The 24020-nt window shown below is 42.7% G+C and overlaps 1 long non-coding RNA gene and 1 other non-coding gene across 2 annotated transcripts; both read right to left on the bottom strand.

Moving 5' to 3' along the window:
- Positions 1–3191: 3191 nt before the first annotated feature.
- LOC136155302 (uncharacterized) lies at positions 3192–16039 on the bottom strand. The gene is made up of 3 exons (XR_010660764.1): positions 15724–16039; positions 14056–14223; positions 3192–3402 (listed from the first exon to the last, which is right to left on the bottom strand). It is a non-coding gene; the product is annotated as an uncharacterized lncRNA (long non-coding RNA).
- On the bottom strand, positions 3259–3365 carry LOC136155306 (U6 spliceosomal RNA). The gene has a single exon (XR_010660768.1). It is a non-coding gene; the product is annotated as a U6 spliceosomal RNA (small nuclear RNA).
- Positions 16040–24020: the final 7981 nt, after the last annotated feature.

Raw genomic sequence — 24020 nt, 5'->3', positions numbered from 1 at the left:
GGTCATGTATGGATGTGAGAGTCGGACTATAAAGCAAGCTGAGCGCCGAAAAATTGATGCTTTTGAACTGTGGTGTTGGAGAAGACTCCTGAAGAGCCCCTTGGACTGCAAGGAGATCCAACCAGGTCATCCTAAAGGAGATCAGTCCTGGCTGTTCATTGGCAGGACTGATGCTGAAGCTGAAACTCCAGTACTTTGGCCACCTCATGCAAAGAGTTGACTCATTGGAAAAGACCCTGATGCTGGGAGGGATTGGGGGCAGGGGGAGAAGGGGAAGACAGAGGATGGGATGGTTGGATGGCATCACTGACTCGATGGACATGGGTTTGGGTGGACTCCAGGAGTTGGCGATGGACAGGGAGGCCTGGCGTGCTGCAGTTCATGGGGTCGCAAAGAGTCGGACACGACTGAGTGACTGAACTGAACTGAATGATGTTAAATCTCGAATTTAAATCCTAACCCTCTTCTGTGAATATCCAACTATCTATCTGATATTTCACTTGGATACATTTAAAATAAACAGATACCTGATTCACAAATTTCCTGGCCCTCTCCCTATGAGATTTAAATCTTCAAATACCTACTCCTCTGAAGATTTCTGTCACAAAGAATACAGGGACAATTTTTTTTTCTTCTCTTACAGGGGCAGCCTTGCTCTTCCACACTATTACAGCAGCCTGAGTATGTATGTGCTAAGTCACTTCAGTCGCGTCTGACTCTTTCGACCCTATGGACAGTAACCCACCAGGCTCCTCTGCCCATTGGATTCTCCAGGCAAGAATGCTGGAGTGGGTTGCCATGTCCTCCTCCAGGGGATCTTCCCAACCCAGAGATTGAACCTACGTATCTTACATATCCTGCCCTGGCAGGTGGGTTCTTTACCACTCACACCACCTTATTTTGTGAAGAGTATAGTCAGAATTCATTATTTTCTGAATAAAAATGCCCTATATACAGTGAGGGTTCTGAATGACACCTGGATCCAATGGCTAGATTAAAGCAGTAACATCAATAGATAAGGCAGGCAAGATCTCAGCACCACATTAAAGCTCGAGGATGTATTCTACAATTTCTAAGAGGAAGCCAGAATACTAATTCTTTAGATATTCCCAGATTACGTGAATGTTGTTCTTATCAGGCATCAAATACAACAAAAAATAAATCACTGTGAAAACGTTGGCAATCAAACAGGCATTTTCCTGAGCAATGCATAATAGAAAAGTATGCAGCACCCTAAAAGCATTACTTTTTTGAATAAATTCACCTTGAGATTACCAAAAACAGCAGTTGTAAGATCGCTGATCCAATGCTTATTTAAATGGGGAGTGGCACCAGAGCCACTTTCAAAGACTATCCTTAAAAATCTTTAAATTCTGATATGCAAGCTTTAGCACAGTGTTCACCTATGCTGAACAGAGCTGACCTGAGTGACCAGTGGCTTCCCAGTGGCTCAGCGGTGAAGAATCCACCTGCCAATGCAGGAGACGCAGGAGACTCGAATTCGGTCCCTGGGTCAGAAGATCCCCTGGAAGAGGACATGGCAACCCACTCCAGTATTCTTGCCTGGAGAATCCCAAGAGCAAAGGAGCCTGCTGGGCTACTGTTCACAGGGTCACAAAGAATTGAACATGACTAAGCACACATGAGTGACCAATAAAACATTGCAGAAGCGTGTGACTTCTGAGGCTACGTCACTGTAAGACACTGTGGCTTCTACCCTGGTCCCTTGGATTGCTTACTGTGGAGCCAGCCTCTGGGTTATCAGGACACTCAGGCCACTCAGGTAACCTTATGGAAAGGTCAACATTTGGGTCCCAGGATGGCCTTTCCATAAGGTTACCTGAGTGTCCTTACAATGACTACCAACTTGCCAGCCAGATGAGTGAGTGAATGACCCCGGAAGCCGATCCTCTAGCCCTACTCAGCACTTGTTGCTCATGTAGACAGAGAATAAGCAAAATACACAGATTCTTTCACCTTACTGTAATCCATAACAGAAATTCCTCCTAACCACCCCCTTGAATAACTAGCAAATGAGCCATCCTTGTCAGAATTTCCCCAATTATCTTAACCACGGGACCACTTCTGTTAAAGCCCAAACCAGTAGGATTTCGAAACTGAAAGACTGGCTAATCAGACTGAAGCAGAAAGCTGTTTATCCTCTTCCAGTATCTGCTTTGTAACTTTTGAAGTAAAAAAAAAAACTGTTCTGGAGCTTGAATGAGAGTTATCATTATGATTTAAAATGCATGTTCTAGAATGCTACCTTGTGATGAAGACACAAATTAGAGTTTACCACAGTAGTGTATATATTTGCCCACCTAACAAGCTGAATTTGCAAAATTTGGGTTTCTGTGGACTACAGTGTGAAAAGCTAATCAAGAAACTGGTCACAGTGATTACACTGTTACCTGTGTTAATCACACAGTGATTGCTTCTGTGAAGGGGACATGTGTAACTAAGAGAGACAGGGATGAAAAGTCAAAGTGTGAGTCGTTCAGTTGTGTCTGATTCTGTGACCCCCATGGACTATAGCCCACCAGACTCCTCTGTGCAGGAAATTCTCCAGACAAGAATACTGGAGTGGGTTGCCATTCCTTTTCCAGGGTGTCTTCCCAACCCAGGAACTGAAGCAGGGTCTCCTGCATTGCAGGCAGGTTCTTTTCCGTCTAAGCCACCAGGGAAGAGACAGGGACAGCATATTTATTTTCATTTCGTTTTCTCTTGCAGGTTTTGATATGTATACTGCACGCCGGTAATATCTGCTCAAGAATATAAATCTTTAAGTCTCTTCCTGACAAAACTACATTTTTTAATGTTTAAAATAAGAGAAACCTAAAACAACTTCAGTACTTATTCAAAATCATGCTCATTACTTTTTAAATTCAACCAAGTAAGACATTATCTCAGTATCTTATTAGTGCCTACATTTGAAGCAAGTTACATGTTACAATGCTAGAAACACCCAAGATGATACGACAAGAAACAATCAGGCTTTGATAACATAAAAGCAGAATATGATTTTTTATTTTTTTTTTTATTTTTTTTTAAATATTATTTTATTAGTTGGAGGCCAATCACTTTACAACATTTCAGTGGGTTTTGTCATACATTGACATGAATCAACCATATAGTTACACGTATTCCCCATCCCGATCCCCCCTCCCACCTCCCTCCCCACCCCACTCCTCAGGGTCCTCCCAGTGCACCAGGCAAGAGCACCTGATTCATGCATCCCACCTGGGCTGGTGGTCCGTTAAAAATATGGAACGCTTCACGAATTTGCGTGTCATCCTTGCGCAGGGGCCATGCTAATCTTCTCTGTATCGTTCCAATTTTAGTATATGTGCTGCCGAAGCGAGCACAGAATATGATTTTTTAAAACCACGTATGTAGATCAGCCTTAGAAAACAATAAAAAGAAAACTGGTGTTGTTATATCAATCCCAGACAAACTAGACCTTCATGCAAAAAGCACTTTCAGAATAAAAGTGGAATACTTCGTAACAGTAAGTCACTAAGCAGATATAACTATTACACATTTCTATCCAAATACTAGGCTTCCCTGATGGCTCAGCAGGGGAAGAATCTGCTGGCAACGCATGAGACACAGGAGATGTGGGTTCAATCCCTGGGTCGAGAAGATCCCCTGGAGAAGGAAATGGCAACCCACTCCAGTATTCTTGCCTAAAAAATCACAAGGACAGGGGAGTTCGGAGGGCTACAGTCTAAAGGGTTGCAAAGCGTCAGACATGACTGAGCAACCAAGCACAGTGTATATATATATGTTCATCTACTAGCAATGTCTCAAATAAATAAAGCAAAAGCTGAGAGAATACAAGGGGAAATATCTACAGTGGTAAATGGGATATTTTAATACACTCTTGTCTGTGTAATTGATACAAGCAAACAAAAGGTCACTTATGACCCTGAAGATTTGAAATACGGAATTAACCAGCAAGATCCAATGTAAATATATTAGAACACCACATTCAATAGCTATAGGGAAAAAATAATATACTGGGGCCACAGTGCAGATCTCAAATGTTAAAGGTCTGAAATCACAGACCTTTGAAACACTGAGATTGTTCTCTGATGACATTGCTATGTTGTTAAGCGTTCTCTGATGACATACCTTATGTTGTTAGAAATAAAAGACATTTGAAAACAACTAGAAAATCTCCATGTGTTCAGAAATCGAGAAATATAATACATTCAAATTATCCAAGTGTTAAAGTAGATACCAGTGAAAATTAGAAACCATTTTAAAGTGAATTATAAAAGTACTATATATTAAAATTTGAGTAATGTTGCTAGCTGAAACAGTACTTAGAGGGAAATGCTCAGCCTTAAATGCATATATTTAAAAGGGAGAAATGCTGAAAAGTAGTGATCTACAAGAAGTTAGCAAAAGAACAAAAAAGTAAATCCCAAAAAGTAGAAGGAAGGAAATAAAGAGTGGAAATCAATGCAATAGAGAACAAATATATAATAAAAAGAAAAGGAATCAGCAAGATTCAAAATTTGGTTCCTTTGAATGACTACTAAATTCCCAGGGAGACTGAATGAGGAAAAACAGAAGGTAGTTTTAGCCTATAACAGATACAGTAAGATAATTCTTTACTGCAACCATTAAACGGATACTAATATTTATTATAAATAATTTTATGCTAGTAAATTTAAAAAGTTTAGATGAAAAGGACAACTTCTTAGGGGGAAAACTACCAAAATAATCAACAGAAAATCTGAGAAGGTTAAAAATTAAAAATCAAAGGAGTAATTAAAAATCTTTCCACAAAGAAAATTACCAGCCCAGATGGCTTCTCGGCCAGATTCTCACAGAAATTTAATGGAACAATTCAGTCCTACTTAAACTTTTTCAGAATAGAAAATGAGGGTCAGCTCATTTTATAAGGCTAGTATGAGATAACCGCTGATTTCAAATCCTGACAAGGACAATATAGGCCACCTCACTGATACAAAACTATTAACAGAATATCAAACTGAATCCAGAAATACATAAAAAGAGTAATACTGTAAAACCAAATTAGGTTTACCTCAGAAATCAGGTTAGGTTTAAGATTTTAAATAATATGTAATTCAATATATTAACATAGTGAAGGAGAAAAGTCATACAGTAATGAAAAGCTGCAACAACAACAAAAAAAGCATTAAATTCAAACAAACAGAACAAAACACAAAATTCTTAGTAAACCGGTACAGAAGGGAACTTCTTTAAACATGATGAAGGGTTTCACAGAAACAAAACAAAACGAACTTGAGCAAACAGGCCTGGAGGGAAATGCTGAAAGCTTCCTCTTGGAGACCGGGAACCAGAAGGGCAGGAGCTCTGGGGTGGCGGCAGCGCTGTGCGTCTTGACCTGAGCAATAAGTTCATGTGTGTTTGTGTGTTTGCAGTAACATGTAAAGTTCTCCATGGTGCTTTTATATACACCTTGAAATATATATTAAAGATAAAAAAGAAAGAAATATTTGGAAATAAAAGGCTAACCTAGCCTATCACTCAAGCTTGGCAACTCCGTAGGTCCTCACCTCCCCACCACCACCCAGCTACCGTTACTTTCAAACCAGTTAACATTTATTGGGCTTACAAGACATGGTACAATGTGGCAACATGTATCATGAACCTTAACAATGTCTAAGATGAAACCTTATTCCATTACATTACTCCAGTGCCAATCATTCCATTCTAAGGAAAAAGACAAAGAGAAAAAAATCCATGTGTTAAGACATTCACTGCCCACATGATGATAAAATAGAAAACCTAAACTAAATAACCAACTCCAGGAAACAATTAAGAAAAATAATTTTTACAATGGGATTATACAGTCAATAAAAATAAGATTTATCAAATATTCCAAGAAATGAATATAACCTAATTTTTAAAAAATTAGACATATACACATGTTTACACTGTAACAGGGGGAAAAAGTCATAGGCACAAAGAAGAAAGTGAAAGACAGAGGGAAGAAGAGAGGGACAGAGGGTACTGAAAGCGGGAGGGAAGGGTTGGGAGAGACGAAAACTCAACTGGTTTTCTTCATATGTTGAGCTTATGAATGTCATCTGTACTTCTGCATTTCCTGAATTTTCTTTAATGACTACAGAAAACTTTAGTAATGGGGTACATAAGAGCTGAAGAAAATAATCACAAACCTAAGTAAAGTACCCTAAATATTTTAAGAAGTTCCTTCAAAGGGTAACTTTAAAATTTCAACTTTTATCTCAGTACCATTTTATTCAGATAAATTATTTAACATTTAAATTGTGTTAAGTCTATCATATGCTAGTTACTTAGCACAGAGAGAACTTTAATCATAATTAGTACTTAAAATAATATAACTTAAAAATAATAATTAGATTTCCAAAGATATATCATCTCCAATTTTCTGGCTAGAAAGTGAAAAGTGAAAGTGAAGCCACTCAGCTGTGTCCAGCTCTTTGCGACCCCATGGACTGTAGCCTACGAGGCTCCTCCATCCACGGAATTTTCCAGGCACGAGTACTGGAGAGAGTTGCTGTTTCTTTCTCCAGAGGATCTTCCCCACCCAGGGATCAAAGCCGGGTCTCCTGCATTGCAAGAAGATGCTTTTACCATCTGAGCCACCAGGGAAGTTCCCTTGAGGCTTCCCTGTGGCTCAGCTGATAAAGAATCCGCCTGCAATGTGGGAGACCTGGTACAGTCCATGGGGTCACAAAGGTCAGACACGACTGAGTGACTTTCTAGCTAGCTGCTGCTGCTGCTAAGTCGCTTCAGTCGTGTCCAACTCTGTGCAACCCCATAGACGGCAGCCCACCAGGCTCCCCCATCCCTGGGATTCTCCAGGCAAGAACACTGGAGTGGGTTACCATTTCCTTCTCCAAAGCACAAAAGTGAAAAGTGAAAGAGCAGTCGCTCAGTCGTGTCTGACTCTTCACGACCCCAGGGACTGCAGCCCACCAGGCTCCTCCATCCATGGGATCTTCCAGGCAAGAGTAATGGAGTGGGGTGCCATTGCCTTCTCCAGACTTTCTAGCTAATAAAATCAAGTCCTTAAATGACCTTCAGAACTCCCCTTGGTCTACCCTGCCCACACCTACCCTCTGACCTGCCCTGCCACACACCCCCCACCCCCGCTTCAGCCACGGCCTCCCACATGCTGCTCTTCCAACATGCCAAGGACATTTCCACGTTAGAAGCTGCTGCTTGCTCTACCCGAACATTTCCTTCCAGATAGTTCCATGGCTTAATCCACTTCACTCAGAAAAGGGCTTCTCAAAAAGCCTTTTCTCACCAAACTACCTGAAGTATTACAGTATCCTGTTACTTTTTAATCCCCTGAATCTATCTTATTCTGCTTCAAAACCTGTGAGCTCCCTGACGTGTGTGTGCGACTGAGTGTGCACACATGAATAATGTCTATGCCCCTCGCTGATATTTAAGCTCAGGAAGCACAGCTCTACTTTGTTTACCATTGTGTCACATGACTGCCAATAGCAGGCTTTCAAAAATACTTGTTGAAAGAACAAAAGATGGTAACTGGTTTTAGTTTTGCTGAGAAAATAATGATGGAACACTACTAGAATTCAGTAAAGCTTTCAAATGAATTCATTCTCAATCACAAGAGCATGACACACATACTTTGGTGGTAGGAGTACAACGTTCACAATTCAGGGTTCAGTAACAGGAAGGAATGGGGACTTCTTATGTTTCTCTGCCCCTTTCCATATCCTTCCTTCCTCTCATTCATCCATAAATGGTTACTGTGTACCACTAAGTCAGAGAGTATTCTACACATTAAGAACACACAGACAATTAAGGCAAGTTAATGCATGAGACATATGAGCATAATAACCATAGAACATGGCATGCAACAGAGTTCTGTGAAGTTGTAACATAACAGAGGAAGTAATCCACTTTTAGGGGCAGGTGTTCAGGGAAGTTTCAACAGTGATGACATTCAACAAACACTTGCAAAACCAAATAACAAAAGATATGCTTCATTTTACTTTACATATGAAATGAGAGTATTAAGTCTGAAAGTGCTACAGTAATTTGCTACCATGAGATAAGCTCGCTTGAGAGCGAAACCAAAACAAGAGGAATGCCAGAGCAGGACCAGAGAAACTAAGCCAAGTCCTTGATGATTTCAGACTGGATGAAGCCCCAGATGAAGTTCAAGGACAAGACCTAATCATGCCCTTTACTGTGTAGCCAGTCTGAATTTGGTTTTCTGTCACTTGCAATATAAGTATACAGAGGAATCTCAGCGAATTCTTTGGAAAAAACCAAAGCATTTGTTTTTTCAGTGTACAGGGGCACTATTGGTATTCTGGAAGGGACAATTCTTGTTTTGCGGGCAAACATCACAGGACACTTGGTATATCTCGTCTCTACCAGACCCACAGATTTCCAAACACCACTCATCTTCAAGAAGAACCACAGGTCTATTCCCTGTTAGTTGCTACCTGTATCCATTCCTCACAGTGCACGCGTAAATGTTCTTAACAACAACCTTAAAAGAACTGGGATATACCACTCAAATATACTAATTTTATATAGTAATCCATTTTAATTAGTCATTCATGACTATCTAAATGACTGATTCAGTCCTAAGCACAGCTTATACCTGCTCTTGAGATAAGCAGTGCTTTAAGAATGCCACTACTATCTGAAAATTCTCATTCATTTAAGCTTACTTCTCCATACAATATTATCAATATATGTCACTGACAATGTTGGTTATCTTCCCTGTAGCCATTCATTTAATTTCTTCCTAGACTGAAATGCTAGATATTGGTTTTTCTAGTCCCCTTGCAACTAGGGCATAAGTAATAAGGCCAAAATGAAATCTGATACAGGCTTTCTGTAAAAGGTTTACTTGCTTCATCAAGAGATGAGAGGGCAAACTTCCTCCCGTCTTTGGTGGTTGTGTCAGAATGTGATGCCTGGAGCAGAAAGAGAAACATGCAACTATGAAAGGATAAACCTGAGCACAAAGGTCGCCACACTACAGATAAAGATGGAAAGCACTTGGATTCAATCTAGAGGGGAAGCCAGTCTGAGCAGGAACCCAAATGGGAGGGCAGTTTAGAGGAAACGGAAACACAGAACCTCTGTGCTGACTGAGGACTGAGGACTGAGCAAAGCCAAGCTTATGCACAAATTGCCCTTTAAACTAATCCTACCTATGCCTTTGCCAATTACCTGAGCTAATACACTTCTTCTGTTTTTAAATCCTATTTGCATCCTAACTGATACAGGAAACAGCTATGTTTAGGGGAAAGAGCAAAATCGAGACACTGCAGGGAATGTAAAGAAACTTTCAGACGTAAGAGAATCAGGAACTATAAAGCCAAGAAACAAGAAATCAGATCATTTCATTCCTATGGAGTATATTTCAGAAGTGGTCTAAGAAAACCTGGATGATTGAGATAAGGCCGTTAGCTTTGGTAATTAGATCATCAAGATGACTTTTTAAAAACCAATTTCGGTGCTGCGATGGTAAGGGAAGTCAGAGTGCAAAGGAAAGAATAATTTACACTTTTAAGAACTCCATAATGCACCAAACCCTTGGAAAGACATGTAACGTGTGTTAAACTCCGTCGATTACAACTCTGTGAGGTAAGTATAACATTCTGTGGTGTCCTTAGTCGCTCAGTCTTGTCCGACTCTTTGTGACCCCATGGACTACAGCCCACCAAGCTCCTCTGTCTATGCTGACTCTCCAACAAGAATACTGCATTGGGTTGCCATGTCTTCCTCGTATAACATTCTACTTTACAGACAAAGAACACAGCCTGAGTAGTAAGTTGCCCACAGCCACACAGACAGTAACTGGTTTCAGTAGACTTCAAAATCAGATCTTTGAAGCTTAAAAGTAAATGTCCTTCCTACTATACCCCTTCATGGATCACAGACTCGTCGTGGTGAAGGGGCTTGTGTAACTCAGTGAAGCCATGGGCCATGCCGTGCAGGGCCAGCCAAGACAGACGGGTCCTGGTGAAGAGTTCCGACAAAACGTGGCCCACTGGAGGAGGGAACGGCAAACCACTCCAGCAGTCCTGCTGCGAGAACCCCACGAACAGCATGAGGCAGAAAAATAAGACACCGAAGATGAGCACCACAATCAAAAGGTGTCCAATATGCTCCTGGGGAAGAGTGGAGGGCAGTCGTTAGTTCCAGAAAGAATGAAGTGGCTGGACCAAAGCGGATATGACGCTCAGTTGTGTGGATGTGTCTGATGGTTAAAGTCAAGTCCGACGCTGTAAAGAGCTATTGCTCTTTTTTTGCATGGGAACCTGGAACGGCAGGTCCGTGAATCAAGGCAAATCGGATGTGGTGAAGCAGATGGCAAGAATGAACATCTTAGGAATCACTGAACTAATATGGATGAGAATGGGCGAATTTAATTCAGATGACTGTTATGTCTACTACTGTGGCCTAGAATCCCTTAGGAGAAAGGAAGTAGCCCTTAAAAGTCAACAAGAGTTCTAAATGCAGTACTTGGGAGCAACCTCAGGAAAAAAAAAAATAATCTAAGTTCATTTCCAAGGCAAACTGTTCAATATCAGTGTTATCTTAAGTCTCTGCCCCAACCACTAATGCCAAAGAAGCTGAAGCTGAACAGTTCTATGAAGTAGAACTGCTGTAGTTCTCGAACTACACCTTCTAGAACAAACACCAAAAAAAAAAAAAAAAGGATGTCCTTTTCATCACAGGGGATTGGAATACAAAATAGGAAGCCAAGAGACACCCAGAATAATAGGCAAGTTTTGCCTTGGAGGGCAAAAGCAGGGCAAAGGCTAACAGAGTTTTGTCAAAAGAACACGCTGGTCATAGCAAACACCCTTTTCCAACAACCAAGAGACAGCTATACACACGGACATCACCAGATGGTCAATACCAAAATCAGATTATGTTCTTTGCAGCTGAAGATGGAAAAGCTCTACACAGACAGCAAAAAGAAGACCTGGAGCTGTCTGTGGCTCAGGTCGTGAGCTCCTAATAGCAAAATTCAGGTTTAAAGTGAAGAACGTAGGGAAAACGACTAGGTCATTTAGATACGACCTAAATTAAATCCCGTATGATTATACAGTGGAGGTGACAAATGGATTCGAGATGAGATCTGGTAGAGAAAGTGTCTACCAGATTCGTAAAACTGAAAGAGGTTCATATATGAGTTTATTGAAAGAGATTCATATGTTTTATATGAGTTTATATACGAGGTTCATCACTGGAAAGAGGTTCGTAACATTGTATAGGAGGCAGTGACCAAACTAGTCCAAGAAAAAGAAATGCAAGAAGCTTAAGTGATTGTCTGAGGAGACATTAGAAAGAGCTGAGGAAAGGAGAGAAGTGAAAGGCAAGGGAGAAAGGGAAAGATATACTCAACTGAGTGCAGAGATCCAGAGAATACCAAGAAGAGATAAGAAACCCTTCTTAAGTGAACAATGCAAAGAAAACAACACAATGGGAAAGACTAGAGATCTCTTCAAGAAAACTGGAGGCATCAAGGGAACATTTCATGCAAGGATGGACACCATAAAGGACAGAAATGGTACGCACCTAATAGAAGGAAAAGATATCAAGAAGAGGTGGCACTAATACACAGAGAACAGTACACCAGTCACTGTGGTCACTCACCCAGAGCCAGACATCCTGGAGCGTGAAGTCAAGGGGGCCTTAGGGAACATTACTACCAACAAAGCTAGTGGAGGTGACGGAATCCCAGTTGAGCTATTTGAAATTCTAAAGGATGATGCTGTTAAAGTGTTGCACTCAATATGTCAACAAATTTGGAAAACTCAGTAGTGGCTACAAGACTGAAAAAGTTCACAGTTTTCATTTCAATCCCAAAGAAAGGTAATGTCAAAGAATGTTCAAACTACCATACAATGGCACTCATTTCACATGCTAAAAAGGTTACGCTCAAAATCCTTCAAGCTAGGCTTCAAAAGAATGTGAACCTAGAACTTTCAGATGTACAAGCTAGGTTTTGAAAATGCAGAGGAACCAGGGAGCAAACTGCCAACATTTGTTCGATTATAGAGAAAGCAACAGAATTCCAGAAAAACGTCTGCTTCTGCTTCATTGACTGCGCTAAAGCCTTTGAATGTGTGGATCGTAACAAACTGTGGAAAATTCTTAAAGAAACACCAGTACCAGACCACCTTACCTGCCTCCTGAGAAACCTGTATGCAGGTCAAGAAGCAAGTTAGAATCGGACATTGAACAACTGACTGGGAAAGAGTTATAATAAAGCTGTATCTTGTCACCCTGCTTATTTAACTTCTATGCAGAGTACATCATGAGAAACACTGGGTTGGATGAAGCACAAGCTGGAATCAAGACTGCTGGGAGAAATATCAATAACCTCAGATATGAAGATGATATCACTCTAAGGGCAGAAAGTGAAGAGAAACTAACGAGCCTTTTGATAAGGGTTAAAGAAGAGCATGACAAAGTTGGCTTGAAACTCAGCATTCAGAAAACTAAGATCATGGCATCTGGTCCCATCACTTCATGGGAAATAGATGGGGAAACAGTGGAAACAGTGTCAGACCTTTATTTTTTGGGGCTCCAAAATCACTGTGGATGGTGACTGCAGCCATGGAATTAAAAGATGCTTGCTCCTTGGAAGAAATGCTATGACAAACCTCAACAACATACTAAAAAGCAGAGACATCACTTTGCCGACAAAGGTCCGTCGAGTCGAGGCTATGGTTTTTCCAGTGGTCATGTATGGATGTGAGAGTTGGACCATAAAGACTGAGTGTCAAAGAATTGAGAATTGTGGTGCTGGGGAAGGCTCTTAAGCGTCCTGGGACTGCAAGAAGATCAACCAATCCTAAAGGAAATCAACCCTGAATATTCACTGGAAGCACTGATGCTGAAGCTGAAGCGCCAATACTTTGGCCACCTGATGCGAAAAGCCAACTCACTGGAAAAGACCCTGATGCTAGGAAAGACTGAAGCCAAAAGGAGAAGGAGGTGGTAGAGGATGAGATGGCTAGGTAGTGTCACCGACTCAATGAACATAAATTTGAGCAAACCCCAGGAGGTAATGGAGGACAGAGGAGCCTGCCATGCTGCAGTTCTTGGTGTTGCAAAGAGTTGGACACAACTGAGCGACTGAACAACAACTACACCAGGCTCCTAGGATTAAAGAATAAAAATACAGTGGCACAGCAGGCTCAAAATTCAGACTGGCTTCTGTGAGCTGCACGGCACACAGCATGGTGTTTGGCAGCCCTGGCAAAGGTATATTTAAGCATGCATGGAGGCTAGAGAGGGCAAAACTTAAAAAGGAGTGATCATGGATAATTACTGAGAAAGAAAGATAAAGAGGGATGATCATGGACACATCTGGAGAAGGTTGCTCTTGAAGAAAAGGAAGGACAATTCCTTCTTTTCAGAGAAGAGTAAATAAAGAAATGATATCAGGATAGAAAAGATTATACCTCAGATGCTTGAGATTTTTCTCAGGAAAGGAAAAGATCAAGTTATTTGCTATAAACACTTTCATGAAGTAAGACAAAAAAACCCCTCACAATCGACATTATAGATCTGGAGGATAACAGAACACTAACTGGTATGAAAACAATCCAAAATCCTCACACAACTGTCTCTTGTATCCTTCAGGGATCAAGATAGTGATTAGGCCTGTTCAGAACTGGGCACTAGAAAGATAAATTGACATAAAGTTAAGTATTCTAAGGTATCAATGATGGGCTGGTAAAAACTGATGACCATGGGATCCTGGTGACTAGGGGAGGCAAATGAAAAGAGCAGTAGGCTAAAGAATTGAATGAATAGACACAAAGACGGGAGGGTTCCTAAAGACAGGAAGAGGGGAAGAAAGAGAGAGAGAAAACGGGTTCCATAAGTGTGGAAGAGTGCTTGTTTGTGGTCAGACAGGTCTTGACACAATGCCTCAGGCAATGAGCTACTGCCTAGGGCTGAGCACTACCCCGTCAGCTAAAAGCACAGAATTGAGAGACAAGTGCCTGTAAAAACACGCAGTCCTCGGGTGCAGGAAACAAACAGGCTTACCTGGTGGCGCTAGTGGTAAAGAACCCACCTGCCAACGCAGGAGACAGAAGAGATGTGGCTCTGATCCCTAGGTCGGGAAAGTCCTGTGGAGGAGGAAATGGCAACCTGCTCCAATATTCGTGCCTGGAGAAGTCCCATGGACAGAGGAGTCTGGCTGTCCTGTGGAGACTGCAAGGAGATGGACGTGACTGAAGCGACTTAGCATAGCACAGCAACAAACAAGTGAATGAATCTGCCCGTACAGGAATCAAACACTTAAAATATCTCCTCTCCTTTTAAAATGAACAATTCTATCTCCAAATTTAAGAAATTCATCAAGAGGCTAAAAGTCTACAATAAAGGTTAAGGCAGATGTGTGTCAGGAGGTAGAACAAAAAGTTAAATCTGTCAGGCCAATTGTAACCCACCTGTTAAAAGACTTTTAGCATAAATTTCCAATAAGGCAACAACAGTCTGTGCTTTAGAAACTCTGGAGAGCACCTAGCATGGCTTCAAAAAAAGGATATCACTCAATTTAATTTTAAAAGCTCCACCCATTGCAATCTCAGTGGATACACTACCATTTATACTCATAGCTTCATTTTTCACCATTCTGCTGCTCTTGACACATTATCCAATTACAGGAAAAAATTGGGAAAAATCAGACATGGCAACCTCCACTACCACATCCCTCCTTCAGTTTGCACTTTTTACACCATTAATTCTGACTACTCTTGCCCTAGTAATAAATGAAGAAGAAATGACACTGGCACAATCTAAATTTTGCAGAAAATATCAAGTACAAGAAAGATTGCCAAGTAGTACTAGTAACAATTGAGAACCCAAGAAATTTGAGAAGTTTCAAGTTTAAAAAGCGTTTTCTCCATTTCAGTCCTTTCCAAATAAAACAAAGGGCTTGGACAACACAAGATTGTGAAGCTTCAACGGACGATTTAGCTAACAGTGAATAAAAGAATCACTAAAATCGCTTATCCTTTCTTGGGCTATTACATTTCTTACCCTCACAAAGCCTTCTTTTAAAACCAGGACCACTTCTCAATTCTTTCCCTGGATCTAGTATACATATGTCCCTCCGTCTGCCCCCCCCCCTCCAAAAAAAGGTTAGAGACCGAAGACTCGCTGTAGTCAGAAAAGGATTAATTTAGATGAAGAATCACTTGCCGTCACTGGCACCATTCCTCAAAACCATCAAAGTCTCCTGGGGGCTGGATCCCCCCGACAAGATGAACAAAATCCACTGGCGTCTGGATAGCAAGCTTTTCTCTGTAAGTCTATAAGCCTGGGAAAGCTTTCCAGACAGTTAAAAAGACTTCTCAAGGAAGCAAAAGGTCGAGACCAGGAAGATGGGGAGGTGACTAAAACAGGCAGACGACCCACCCACCTAACGCGAAGGAGGGACCGCTTGCAAGGGCTGACGCTTCAGCAGGAGGCAGGAAAGGTTGCGGAGGGCGGCCGGCGCTGCGACCCCCGGCCCCTGCGTGGGAATGGAGGGCACGCAAAGTCAGGGGCCAGCCGGAGGCCTGGAGTGGGGCGCGGAGAGGGGGCGGGACGTGGAGACAAAGCAGCGGTGGACTCTGGCTGAACACCACCAGGGTCTGAGCCACGGCGGGGCAAAGCCAAGAAAGCTTTGCCCCAAGAGGAGACACCGAAGCTTGCAGCTTCACCCACCTGCCAGACGCTCGCCCCGCGGACAGAAGCACGGGCGCTTCCTCTCCTGCCGGACACAGCCCCTGCCGCCGCCGGAGCTCCGGACCCGACAGCACAGGGCGGTAGCGAAGTAGGCAAAGCGGCGACCGCACTCGAGCAGACGGGGGTGTACGTAGGGGGCGCCGGGGGGCTCGGGAAGGCAGCTCTGTGCTTGACCTTCCTCACCGGTGGCCAACGGCGCTCCCTGGGAACAGCATCCCGCCTCGGCCCGCTGCAGCGGCCGGGCTTCCTGCGGCCACAACCCGCCCCCGCGCTACTCGGCCGCCGCCATCTTGTCGGAGGCGGGAAAGACCGCACTGCGCAGGCGCGCGCCGACGCTGCCGGCTCCCCGCCATAACGCGCAGGCGCGGGGGGCGCTTCCCACCCCACCCCCCACCCCCACCCGCCGAGGCCGTCTTCCGCAAAGCCGTCTGCTCCCTCGCACGGGTGCTGCCAAGCTTAGTGGCCAGCCACAAACTGCACCGCAGCCGAGTTAATAGACCCTTCTGCGCACCTCACAGTCAGTCATTGTGTAAAACCCTATCTGTGTGCCAGGTCCCGGGACAGGCGCTGGTGAAAGATTAGTAAAACGCGGCTTCAGCGCTAACTGCCACTGCTACTAAATCGCTTCAGTTGTGTCCGACTCCGTGCCACCCCATAGATGGCAGGTCACCAGGCTCCCCGGTCCCTGGGATTCTCCAGGCAAGAACACTGGAGTGGGTTGCCATTTCCTTCTCCAATGCATGAAACTGAAAGTGAACTCGCTCAGCCCTGTCCGACTCTTAGCAACCCCAGGCAATGCAGCCCACCAGGTTCCTCCGTCCATGGGATTTTCCAGATGAGAGTATTGGAGTGGGGTGCCATCACCTTCTCCGTCCAGTGCTAAAGGTGTTCCTAATCTAGTGAAAAAGGACGGGGATGAACGAGTGATTTCCACAATTCTTGTTTGTTACCTGCACGCCACCTTCGCTCTCTTGCCCCTTTGATTTTAATAACTGAAAACATACCTCTTCCAGGAAGTCCTTACTCTAACACAATTTGGTTAGTTCTTTTCTAATACCTCGCCTTACCTCTTTAAGCTTTATTTCATTCATTGTAAATTCAACAAGTACTATTTGAGTTTCATTTATAGTCTAGATATGGTTCTAGGTTATAGCAATAAGAAATATAAACTCATGGGACTTCTATTTTAGGGGAGAGTATAAAACAAACAAACAAAAAAAACAAACTTCAAAAAATCAACGAAATAACATTTCATAGTGGTGAGGGATGGGAAGAGGAAAATACCACCAAAGTTAATGTTGGGTGAGGGGTGGTAATTAGCAATCTCTCTCCAGAGATGACACTTGATCTGAGGCCTGACTGACCACGGGGGCCAGAAGCTATGAGAATCATCCAGGCAGAGCGTTCTAGACAGAAGAACAGCAAATGCAGCACACCTCTCATTCTTGAGGTGGGAGTGAGACCAGCACATAAAGGACAGAAAGACTAGGTGATGTGGACACCTGGGGAGGATATGTGGGGGGGGCGGGGCGGGGGACCGGGGCAGTTTAGGTGGGACATTGAGGCCATGGTAAGAAACTGGATTTTTACCCGATGGCAGCCCCTCCATCTTGCTGACACTGCCAGAACTCCTCCTCAAACACTTCTAGCTCCTGACTGCCTCGCTGGACATGCTGATTCCACTGTCTTGAAGACACTTGCTCTTGTTCTTTACACATCTAGCTTCTCATCTTTCAGGTTTCAGTTTAAATGTCACCTCAGAAAGGCCATCCTTCCTAAACTAAGTATCCCACCTGCCCTTTCATTAGTCTCCATCATTGCACCTGATCATTTCTTTATGGGCACTGAACATATTTTTCAATTATATATTCATTGCTTCTTCACCATTCAGTTCACTAAACTGAACTCCATCAGGGAGGGAAGATGTTTCACTTACTAGTGAATACTCCATGCCTAGCACCATGCCTGGCATGAATGATCACTCAATATGTGTTTGCTGTTTTTAGGAATGTCGAGTTTGTCAGCACTTAAGTAGCCAGGGGTATACTCCATTGTTTTACACTGGTTTTTAAAAATAAATGCAAGTCATTTCCTGTTTATATACCCTCTGCTAGACTATAAATAAGAACTTTGGCAGAGAGAGAGAGGAAGAGAATGAGATGAAGAGTAGGTGAGGGGTAGTGTGCAAAGATTGTATTTTGCATATATTTGCAGGGCTGGGAGGTGGAAGGCTTCGATTTAGTGAAGCACCTGTTACATGTGTCCTGCGTTTGGCTTAATGGTCACTACAGCCTTGCTAGGTAGTTATCCTTAGTTTTATACATAGCAAACTTGAGAGAGATTAAGTAACTTGCCTAAGGTCCTACATTAAGAGACAGTGCCAACCATAAAGTTCATGCCCTTCCCTTCGAGAGAAACTGGATTTTGAGATGGGTTTGTTTGGTGATTTGATTCTGTGTCATTAGCAGGCTTTTATTAGCCATTTCAGCCACTGTCATTTAAGAATCCCAATCATCCTGCTGTTCTTGTATAGGATCTCAACAAAGGGCCTGATGTGAAATTGCTGAGATTTTTTTTTCTCTTATGCACTATGGCAGGGTTCATTTGACCATTCCCTCTTCATGTCTTTTTAAAATTTGTATTTCTTTTTATTAATAATGTGTACACATTTGATCAAAGGAAAAGAGGAGATACAGAAAAATGTGTGCATTTCCTAAATGCTAGCTTCATCCCCTTGGTTAGGCTTTTTATTTTATGACTCTTTCATCTAGGTCCCAAGTAATCCTTTAGACATCAAAGACAGTTCTCTGGCAAAGAGTGACAGCCTCATCACAACAATCACTTATCCCATTTGCTCATCAAAATTATACACCAACATTTCTCTCCAAACGGGATAGCAGGGGGAAACTACGAGAAAGGATAGGGCCGCTATCCTGTATCCAGGGCCATTCAGCCTTTATATGAAGGCATTCAGTTTTTTTAATATCATTAACTCATGATAGCATACACCTGTCAATCAAACCCAGTTAGTCCATAAGGAAACCAAATAGTAGGTGGGAATACATACTTAACAAGATTCTTCGATCTTCTACCCCCACTGTAGTAGGACTCCTTCTTGAAATAAATTCTGGAATCAAGGCAATGTCTTTGGTTTCTGTGGGATGCTCTCCTCATGGTTACCATCTGTTGTTGGTTGAATATTCTCGCACTCCTCAAAAGATATGTTGAATTCCTAACAAAAAGTACTCAACAATATGAACTTTTTCAGAATAGGATCATTGCCGATGTAATTAAGTTCAAATGAGGCCATACTGGAGTAGGTGGACCCCTAATCAAATAACTAGTGTCCTTCTAAGAAGTCAGCCAAATGGAGGAAGAGACACACGGGGAGAAGGCTGTTTGATGGCAAAGGCAAAGATTGGTGTCGTTCACCTGCAGCCAAGGAACACCAAAGACTGCTGGCCAGCCACCAAAATTGAGGAAGAGGCAAGTGAGGATTGCTCTACAGATTTCAGGGGAAACACAGTCGTGTCAAAGACTTGATATCAGATGTAGAGGCTCCAAAACTGTGAGACAATAAATACCCATTGTTTTAAGCTACCCAGTTCATGGCAATTTGTTACAGCGGCCTTAAAATCTAATACACCCCACTCTCTCCTAGTGTGTGTGTGTGTGTGTGTGTGTGTGTGTGTGTGTGTGTGTGTGTGTGTGTGTGGACGTGAAGTAAAGAAAAGAGACTGTCAGGGCTTGAAGAAGAGGAAAGAGATGGGGATGGGCTGCCCACTCCTGTATTCTTTCTGGCAAAACCCCATGGGCAAGGGAACGTGATGGGCAATAGCCCATGGGGGTACCAAAGAGTCTGAGATGTCTGCTAAATGATGATTTAGCAGGCACACATGCATGCAAAATATCATTTAAGCCTGTGGCGCTGATATGCAGCTAGTGATGCATTACTGGAGTGGGTTGCAATGACCTCCTCCAAGGGATCTTTCAACCCAGGGATCAAACCCAGGTCTCTTGCATTACAGGCGGATTCTTTACCATCTGAGCCACCAAGGAAGCACTCAGTTCAGTTCAATTCAGTTGCTCAGTCATGTCCGAATCTTTGCTACCGCATGCACTGCAGCCCACCAGGTTCCTCCGTCCATGGGATTTTCCAGATGAGAGTATTTGAGTGGGGTGCCATCACCTTCTCTGTCCAGTGCTAAAGGTGTTCCTAATCTAGTGAAAAAGGACGGGGATGAACGAGTGATTTCCACAATTCTTGTTTGTTACCTGCACGCCACCTTCGCTCTCTTGCCCCTTTGATTTTTATAACTGAAAACATACCTCTTCCAGGAAGTCCTTACTCTCACACAATTTGGTTAGTTCTTTTCTAATACCTCGCCTTACCTCTTTAAGCTTTATTTCATTCATTGTAAATTCAACAAGTACTATTTGAGTTTCATTTATAGTCTAGATATGTGTCTAGGTTATAGCAATAAGAAATATAAACTCATGGGACTTCTATTTTAGGGGAGAGTATAAAACAAACAAACAAAAAAAACAAACTTCAAACAATCAACGAAATAACGTTTCATAGTGGTGAGGGATGGGAAGAGGAAAAAACCACCAAAAGTTAATGTTGGGTGAGGGATGGTAATTAGCGATCTCTCTCCAGAGATGACACTTGATCTGAGGCCTTACTGACCACTGGGGCCAGAAGCTATGAGAATCATCCAGGCAGAGCGTTCTAGACAGAAGAACAGCAAATGCAGCAAACCTCTCATTCTTGAGGTGGGAGTGAGACCAGCACATAAAGGACAGAAAGACTAGGTGATGTGGACACCTGGGGAGGATATGTGGGGGGGTGCAGGGTGGGACAGGAGCAGTTTAGGGGGGACATTGAGGCCATGGTAAGAAACTGGATTTTTACCCGATGGCAGCCCCTCCATCTTGCTGACACTGCCAGAACTCCTCCTCAAACACTTCTAGCTCCTGATTGCCTCGCTGGACATGCTGATTCCACTGTCTTGAAGACACTTGCTCTTGTTCTTTACACATCTAGCTTCTCATCTTTCAGGTTTCAGTTTAAATGTCACCTCAGAAAGGCCATCCTTCCTAAACTAAGTATCCCACCTGCCCTTTCATTAGTCTCCATCATTGCACCTGATCATTTCTTTATGGGCACTGAACATATTTTTCAATTATATATTCATTGCTTCTTCACCATTCAGTTCACTAAACTGAACTCCATCAGGGAGGGAAGATGTTTCACTTACTAGTGAATACTCCATGCCTAGCACCATGCCTGGCATGAATGATCACTCAATATGTGTTTGCTGTTTTTAGGAATGTCGAGTTTGTCAGCACTTAAGTAGCCAGGGGTATACTCCATTGTTTTACACTGGTTTCTAAAAATAAATGCAAATCATTTCCTGTTTATATACCCTCTGCTAGATTATAAATAAGAACTTTGGCAGAGAGAGAGAGAGAGGAAGAGAATGAGATGAAGAGTAGGTGAGGGGTAGTGGGCAAAGATTGTATTTTGCATATATTTGAAGGGCTGGGAGGTGGAAGGCTTCGATTTAGTGAAGCACCTGTTACATGTGTCCTGCGTTTGGCTTAATGGTCACTACAGCCTTGCTAGGTAGTTATCCTTAGTTTTATACATAGCAAACTTGAGAGAGATTAAGTAACTTGCCTAAGGTCCTACATTAAGAGACAGTGCCAACCATAAAGTTCATGCCCTTCCCTTCGAGAGAAACTGGATTTTGAGATGGGTTTGTTTGGTGATTTGATTCTGTGTCATTAGCAGGCTTTTATTAGCCATTTCAGCCACTGCCATTTAAGAATCCCAATCATACTGCTGTTCTTGTATAGGATCTCAGCAAACGGCCTGATGTGAAATTGCTGTCATTTTTTTTTTTCTTTTGGACTCTGGCAGGGTTCATTTGACCATTCCCTCTTCATGTCTTTTTAAAATTTGTATTTCTTTTTATTAATAATGTGTACACATTTGATCAAAGGAAAAGAGGAGATACAGAAAAATGGGTGCATTTCCTAAATGCTAGCTGCATCCCCTTGGTTAGGCTTGTTATTTTATGACTCTTTCATCTTGGTCCCAAGTGATACTTTAGACATCAAAGACAGTTCTCTGGCAAAGAGTGACAGCCTCATCACAACAATCACTTCTCCCATTTGCTCATCAAAATCATACACCATCATTTCCCTCCAAACAATATAGCTGGGGGAAACGATGAGAAAGGATAGGGCCGCTATCCTGTATCCAGGGCCATTCAGGCTTTATATGAAGGCATTCAGTTTTTTTAATATCATTAACTCATGATAGCATACACCTGTCAATCAAACCCAGTTAGCCAATAAGCAAACCAAATAGTAGGTGGGAATACATACTTCAAAAGATTCTTCGATCTTCTATCCCCACTGTAGTAGGACTCCTTCTTGGAATAAATTCTGGAATCAAGGCAATGTCTTTGGTTTCTGTGGGATGCTCTCCTCATGGTTACCATCTGTTGTTGGTTGAATATTCTCCCACTCCTCAAAAGATATGTTGAATTCCTAACCTCAAGTACTCAACAATATGAGCTTATTTGGGAATAGGATCACTGCCGATGTAATTAAGTTCAAATGAGGCCATACTGGAGTAGGTGGACCCCTAATCCAATAACTAGTGTCCTTCTAAGAAGTCAGCCAAATGGAGGAAGAGACACACGGGGAGAAGGCTGTTTGATGGCAAAGGCAAAGATTGGTGTCGTGCAACTGCAAGCCAAGGAACACCAAAGACTGCTGGCCAGCCACCAAAACTGAGGAAGAGGCAAGTGAGGATTTCTCTACAGATTTCAGGGAAACACAGTCGTGTCAACAACTTGATATCAGATTTAGAGGCTCCAAAACTGTGAGACAATAAATATCCATTCTTTTAAGCTACCCAGTTCATGGCAATTTGTTATAGCGGCCTTAAAGTCTAAAACACCCCACTCTCTCTTCGTGTGTGTGTGTGTGTGTGTGTGTGTGTGTGTGTGTGTGTGTGTGTACGTGAAGTAAAGGAAAGTGACTGTCAGGGCTTGAAGCATAGGAAAGAGATGGGGATGGGCTGCCCACTCCAGTATTCTTTCTGGCAAAACCCCATGGGCAAAGGAGCGTGATGGGCAATAGCCCATGGGGTACCAAAGAGTCTGAGATGTCTGCTAAGTGATGACTTAGCAGGCACACATGCATCCAAATTATCATTTAAGCCTGTGGCGCTGAAATACAGCTAGTGATGCATTACTGGAGTGGGTTGCCATGCCCTCCTCCAAGGGATCTTCCAACCCAGGGATCAAACCCAGGTCTCTTGCATTACAGGTGGATTCTTTACCATTTGAGCCACCAAGGAAGCACTCAGTTCAGTTCAATTCAGTTGCTCATCATGTCCGAATCTTTGCTACCCCATGGACTGCAGCATGCTTTTCCATCAACAAGTGGTGGAGTTTTCTCAAACTCATGACCACTGAGTCGGTGATGTCATCCAACCATCTCATCCTCTGTTATCCCCTCCTCTTCCTGCCTTCAACCTTTGCCAGCACCAGGGTCTTTTCATATTAGTCAGCTCTTCAGATCAGGTGACCAAATTATTGGAGTTTGAGCTTCAAAATCAGCTCTTCCAATGAATATTCAGGACTGATTTCCTTTAGGATGGACTGGTTGGATCTCCTTGCAGTCCAAGTGACTCTCAAGAGTCTTCTCCAACATCACAGTTCCAAAGCATCAATTCTTTGGTGCTAAACTTTCTTTATAGTCCAACTCTCACATCCATACATGACTACTGGGAAAACCATAGCCTTGACTAGACAGACCTTTGCTGGCAAAGTAATGTCTCTGTTTTTTAATATGCTGTCTAGCTTGGTCATAATTTTCATCCAAGGAGTAAGCATCTTTTAATTTCTTGGCTGTAGTCACCATCTGCAGTGATTTTGGAGCCCAGAAAGATAAAGTCTACCACTGATTCCACTGTTTCCCCATCTATTTGACATGAAATCATGGGACCGGATGCCATGAACTTTGTTTTCTGAGTGTTGAGCATTAAGCCACATTTTTCACTCTCCTCTTTCACTTTCATCAAGAGGCTCTTTAGTTCTTCTTCACTTTCTGCCACAAGGAGGGTGTCATCTGCATATCTGATGTTATTGATATTTCTCCCAGGAATCTGGATTCCAGCTTATGCTTCATCCAGCCCAGGGTTTCTCATGATGTACTCTGCATATAAGTTAAATAAGGAGGGTGACAAGATACAG

Source organism: Muntiacus reevesi, unplaced genomic scaffold (genome assembly GCF_963930625.1).
Source record: "Muntiacus reevesi unplaced genomic scaffold, mMunRee1.1 SCAFFOLD_138, whole genome shotgun sequence".
NCBI classification, from domain to species: Eukaryota; Metazoa; Chordata; class Mammalia; order Artiodactyla; family Cervidae; genus Muntiacus; species Muntiacus reevesi.
This window is presented reverse-complemented; position numbering and strand designations above follow the sequence as displayed.